This window comes from Ambystoma mexicanum, chromosome 4q, assembly GCF_040938575.1.
Source record: "Ambystoma mexicanum isolate Mex_15411 chromosome 4q, UKY_AmexF1_1, whole genome shotgun sequence".
Classification (NCBI taxonomy): Eukaryota; Metazoa; Chordata; class Amphibia; order Caudata; family Ambystomatidae; genus Ambystoma; species Ambystoma mexicanum.
Genome location: NC_090928.1, coordinates 682,305,386 through 682,311,385, shown reverse-complemented (window position 1 = coordinate 682,311,385; position 6,000 = coordinate 682,305,386). Strand labels below are relative to the sequence as shown.

Genomic DNA, 6,000 nt, shown 5'->3' with positions numbered 1-6,000 from the left:
GAAAGATCAAGCACCAGAGACATCCAAATTAAGTGGTCAAGCCTAGGGATCCTGAAGGCGGTGCGGGTGAGTGGACGCCACATGTAGCAGCTCCCAGTGAGTGCTTGTGTGCCCGTGTGACAGGACTCAGTGCAGCGTCAGGCACCCAATATGGAGGATGAGGAGAATGACGCCTAAGGGGCGTATCAATGGAATAGACAGCTTGCGCCACTGTATGCCTTTCATGTGGTAGGAACACCTGTCAGTCTAGGACCCCGGTCGACGGTGTGGGTGGAGAACCTCGAGCTGTATTTTGAGGAAGTCGAGATCAAGGAAAAGGCAAAACGGCCAACTCTGCTATATTCAGCAGGCCCAGCAATGCAGAAACTGTTTAAGACGCTGTGGTCCCGAGATCAATCATATGCTGCAGCCATTACCACACTGAACGAGTACTTTATTGCCATGAGCAACCGGGATTAGGAACGGTTCGGGGTGAGATGCACGAGACAAGAGGAAGGGGAGAACCTAGGTGCATTTCATGGCAAGTTTTGGAGCATCGCGTTGTCCTGAGCTCTGTGCATTTTTGAGGACGACAAGGTCAGGGCTCAGATAATTGATGGCTATAGCTCTGCCGAGCACCAGATTAAAGCGTGTAATTATAAAAGAGATAGCCTTGAAGACGACTCTTTGTCGAAACACATGTCGGCTGACCAACAACCATTACATTAAACTGTATAAAACTGACTGTATAATCACAACTCAATGTATTGATGTTTTCTTTAAGAGTTTCTAGCAAGTATAGTATCTTAATCACCAATCACTTCAATAGGGTAGAGCGCAACAAGAGCATCAAATCCACAGCAAGAAAAGGGGAGTGGCAACGAAAGGAGGGGGCCTGCCACACCCACATGAGTGCCCAGCCAAAGGACATACATGCGTGCGGGAAAGAAGATCATTTTGCAAGGGTCTACCCAGGCCCATCACTTGCCAGCCCAGTGGGGCCGTCAGCAGGGAGTGCTTCAAGCGAGGAAATGAGACAGGCTACAGGTAGGAAACCGCCCAAAACAGCCATGGTCCCGGTAGCAGAGCAACAGAGAAGGCAGTTTGACAATGTAGAGGATGACGCAGACGAGGATGTATTCTTCTTGTCCTGCAGTAATACAAGTGGCCAGGAGCATCTACAGCGGAGGCAGGATGACCGGAGCATGACTCTCCGGAATATAGGCCCAATGTGTCTTAAGTGGGTGCTCGGACTGGAAAGCACCAAAGTTTGCTGTGATTAAATACACGTGACAGTACTGGTTTGCAGGAATGAAATGCACCAAAGTTGTGGGCTCGGTTGTAGGGCCATTGTTGTTTGGTTTAGTTATGATAAAGGAATGTGGTGTGTCGCCCCTTTAAGAACATGAGTCATGACTTTGTCATGACTCCAGCCAATAAAAGGGGCCTCTGCTCGCAAGTGCACTGCAGCAGAGACCCAGAAAGCAGCAACTCCGTGTCTGCTTTTTGGGGGGAGGGGGTGCGCTTGCCATGTGCCCACTGCTTGTGTTGGAGCCCCGGCCAGTGTGAACACAGAGCCGAGGCTAATGTCTGCTTGGTGCCCTCAGCAGTGGTGTTAGGTCGAGTGTTCCAGACCTCCGAAGGGTGACCCCTGCCAGGAAATCCGCTGCGTGATCACAGCCTATTTGTCTAACCTGGTGATCCCGTATCTGCCCCGAGAGTGGGACACTATAGGGAGGGGGCTGATATGTGCATTTCATTTTTGTAAGGCAGAGTGGTGATTGATCATGGAAGACTTTCCTGAAACTAGCAGCTTTAAAGTTTTGCTGCGTTTCTGCAAATAAACATTTCTGCACGAACACAGTCAGTAACCCTTTAAAGCCGCTAGTTTGAGGAAAGGCTTCTCTCCCCTCTCGGAGTAACAAATAGCCCCACCCACCCAGCTCAAAGCGAGTGGGGTGTTGCTGAAGCCCAGCCAGCTCAATGGCTTGCGTGCCTGGTCAATTGTGTGAATGGACTCCGCCCCTAGCCCTGCCCCTGCATATGCTTACTTCTCCCCCCTCAAGAGATGCCTCAGTCATGTTTGGTATTTCCAGCACTGGGTGTAAAAGAGTTTTTTTTTTTTAATAGATATCACACACCATGCGGAAACACAAAAAGGTAATAGTCTATTTTTTTTATGTCCCTTCAAAACGTTTAATTATCGGAGAGCGTCCTTTGGTGGTTACAAGGTTACCCATTCACACGCTCTTCCTGGATACACTCGTTGGGCAGCGGAGACGGAAGCCCAGAAATGTGCGATCGGGATGGGGTCCTTGGGTTGGCTTCTCTCTTGTAGCGAACTTACAGTCCTCGATTGTACACTGACAAGCTAAGCGCGAGGGTCGTGGGGTATAATAGAGAGCCCCTCTCCCCTCAACTTCAACCTTTGCCGAGTTGCCCTCGTAGTAGCTTCCCCATCCTTCCAGTATCTCTATTACAACAACAGGGATTTCCTAGAAATCCGCTCTGCGTCACAGTCCCAACTCGCTTCCTATTGGCTGGTTTTTGCCTCACGTGATAGCCAGCTGGCCTATCCCAGTGTAGCCCAACCCAGGCAGTTGAAACCGGCTGGGACTGCTCCAGGTTGGACGCAGGGTTCCTGGGCATAGCTGACAGCAGATCCTGTCATGGGAGTCCTACGTTTTCGGGTCTTCTGACACCTGCCAAGCCCCTTGTCCCCGACTGCACTCCGCCTTCCCCATCACCTCTGTGAGTACTGACTGTGAGCGGGGAACGGAGTGGGGTTAGTCGGAAGGGGTGTCTCTATGGGGAAGTGCTGCCACCCTGACATGTTTACCGAGGGTCAGGGGTGGGGGAAGCAGGGGCGTTCAGATGTTCGATCCCGGGCATGGCTATAGTGTTCCAGGGAGCCCTCTGCAGACCCCCATGCCCTAGTAGGCAAGTGGTGCCGCAGTGCGGGCAGGAGAGGACCAAAGCAGAGACTGCAGCATTGCTTTCACAGCTGGCATCTCACGGCTTTCGGAATGGGTTGACATCCCAATGGTCATGTTTGGGTCTGTGTCCCGGACAGAGGACTCCACTGGTATTAAGGCCACTCACCTGCCGCCTTCCGCAGTGGGGGTCGTGTGATGACCGCTTGTCGCTGGAAGAACTTTATTTGGAAGATGCATGTGTTGTATCGTGATACATTTTTTTTACATTGTATCCGATTTTGTTGCCGTTGTCACTTAAGTTAAGCGGTGCATAATGTAAACCGTTAATCAGGAAACCCCGTAACCAGGAATAAGGGCAATCGACATAGACGAGAGGGTCCCGAAGAAACAAGAACCGCGACTGGGCGATGACGACAGAGGCAGATATGCTTGTTTCACCGTGCAGGTGTGGGTGGAGGAGGGCTGGATGCTTTTCCCCTGCCCCGGCATACTTGGCGGCCACGGGTCGGGGCAAGGTTCCCGTAGTGGCTTCTAGGAGCAAAACATGTCCATTGGAGCTTCCAGCACCTGGTGTAACTGGGAAAGGTTGTGCCCAAAATCGAACGCTGGCTGAACTGTTCATCTCTGCATTCCCTGTATTTTTGGACCGGATACCAGATCCGGGGAGGCTGCAAGCTGTGTCCCTTCAGAGTCTAAATTAAGCCTTCTTGTTTGCTGGCTGGGGAAATTATGTAGTATAGTTGACTTCCATTAAGTGTCCTTCTCAACTATTACAGGTTGAAAGTTGCACCATCTGGTCCAGTCTGTTCAGTTTTGCTATTCAACTGAACTAGTCAAGCATACCTTTTTACTACAGGGAATCCTGTTTTTGTAACTCCCACACGAACAGTTCTAAGAATCACACTCCAATGTCTCATTGAAAGAGGTGTGTTTTATGTCTAAAGACCATGCAGTCAGTGATCGAAGTTTCGTATGTCAACACTACCCGTTTTAACATTGTTTTTTGTCATCATTGTTTTCCCTTTGCCAGGCTGCAGCGCTACGAGGATTTGTTTGGTAAAAACCACAGCTTTCTTTAATATCATAGTTTTACTAAAATCTGACCTGTGTTACATGTAAGCTGTCAAGGGTCAGTTTATATGGCAACATTGTTACCATATGTTGTTTATATGGCAACATTGACTTACTTTGTAATATATATATATATATATATATATATATATTTTTTTTTTTTTTTAAATGCTTCTACGTTCGGTGATACATTAACGAACTAAGTGGTCACAGACTTGAACACAGTTTTTTAGATGGATATATAATATTACTTATGCACATTGCCAAGATGTTGGGGCTGATTGATGGAAGACATTGGTAGTCTGACTTCTGGCGCACAACTAAAGTTTCTAGAGTAGTTCTGATTTAGCCCTGCAAAGAAATGAGTAAGTCAGTTACAATCGGAAAATAGTCTCTTCCCATGAGTAAGTGAGTTTCTCCTGGTACTCTCTTTCTGAATCGGACCCTTTGATTCTAAACAGCAATGTCCGAACAACTAAAGCGCAACACTGTGGCATGCAATAGTGGCACTTCATATTTTTGTTCAGTCTTAATTGTGATTTGATAGGTAGCAGGGTATCGCAAATAGCTTTTGGACATTGCACGTTCTCCAGTGAGCACCTGTTCAACACAATGCAGATTCGTACTGTTCCACTAACACGGTGTTTCTCACATTTTTCTTTACATCATCGTATTCATTTTAATTTCTTAACTGTTCTTGGGGGGGGGGGGGGTTCCTCATGAAATTAATGGAAAATGTGTGTTACCCTATAGTCGCCAAGGTTGATGTCAATTTGAGCCAATTAATTGAAGCTGGAAATGGCTCCTGTGGCGTGTTTCGTTAAGAGTGCCGTTATATCGGCGTTACTTTTTCCATGTAGAATAAAGTGATTTTAATATTTTTTACCCACTTCTTAAAATTGTGCATTTTGGGTTTGGAATGAACCACGTTTACTGTACTCGTTAGTTAAAAAGGCACTGGGAAAGTTTACTTGTTTATATTTATAAAATAATTGTCATATTATCATGTGCTTTGCCCATAAACATTTAATGTGTTGTTGATGTTGAAGAACGTTCAGCCTGACATTGCAGTGCAAACAGCCAACCCTTGTTTCGACAACGCATCTTTCTCAAGGCTGACAATCAAAATAAATATATAGCCATTATTTAGATAGCATGGCATTTATTATAAATATGCAATTAGTGAGAAAAAGAAACATATGTACATACCATAGACATGGTGGGTACGCAAATAAGGATTACAAACGAGACAGGAGAAACGGGAACCAATATTGAGAATATTTACACCATAATAGAATTAACTCATCAACACGAATCTCTGTATCTCCTCAATTAAACATGCTTACTGCTGTGCTTCAAAATGTATGACATGCCTGTTGGTCTTAGTTGTACACTCGTGGAGCACCCAAATGCTGGTACATGCATATGCGTTTAGTTTGTGCAGTCATTCCATTTAATTGTACAATTGCCTTCCTATCACCATAATGGCTGTATACCATTCTATTTAATAGTTGATAAATACACAGCCATCAAGGATGGGCTTGGAGGGCACTCCACTTTACCCAAAAACCCAGCCCTGTGATTTCTTGTTTCTGCAGCGTGTGCGCTCACCTTTCTCTCCCCTTATGAGCTATAGTATGCCTTATCTTCTGCCTGCTCTATATACAGTCTGTCCTCTTAGCTTACTCACCCTGTCCCACCCTACCCACTGACACCTCTGCGCCGTTCTTGCTTTGTCCTTGCCTGTGACTACTGGATTGACACTGTTACCTGTACCCACTATTGACACTTGCAGCCCAGGTTTTACACAGGCGAATGAGCAGACTTTTCTCAATTGGTTTGGAAACTTGCATAACACACGGATAACTTAAGAGGGAAGTGTTAAAAGGGGAGGGGGAACCGCAGTAAAACTCCTCAGTGATTGGCTCCCCTACAAGTCGCCGGATGACACAGTGTAAAGGAGAGCGTGTGATTCCTGGACGCTTCCCTGATTGTTGCTTTTCACAGCACTGCC

At 46.7% G+C, this 6,000-nt stretch overlaps 1 protein-coding gene across 2 annotated transcripts in view; it reads left to right on the top strand.

The window, feature by feature from the left end:
* Nucleotides 1-2,573: 2,573 nt before the first annotated feature.
* Nucleotides 2,574-6,000, top strand: part of GPCPD1 (glycerophosphocholine phosphodiesterase 1) — a 1,217,556-nt gene continuing 1,214,129 nt past the window's right edge. The window contains exon 1 of one of the 2 annotated variants that reach the window (XM_069608267.1): nucleotides 2,574-2,730. The gene's annotated coding sequence lies outside the window, so the exon portion shown is untranslated. The remainder of the gene's footprint in view (nucleotides 2,731-6,000) is intronic. The other variant, XM_069608268.1, reaches the window with a different exon arrangement.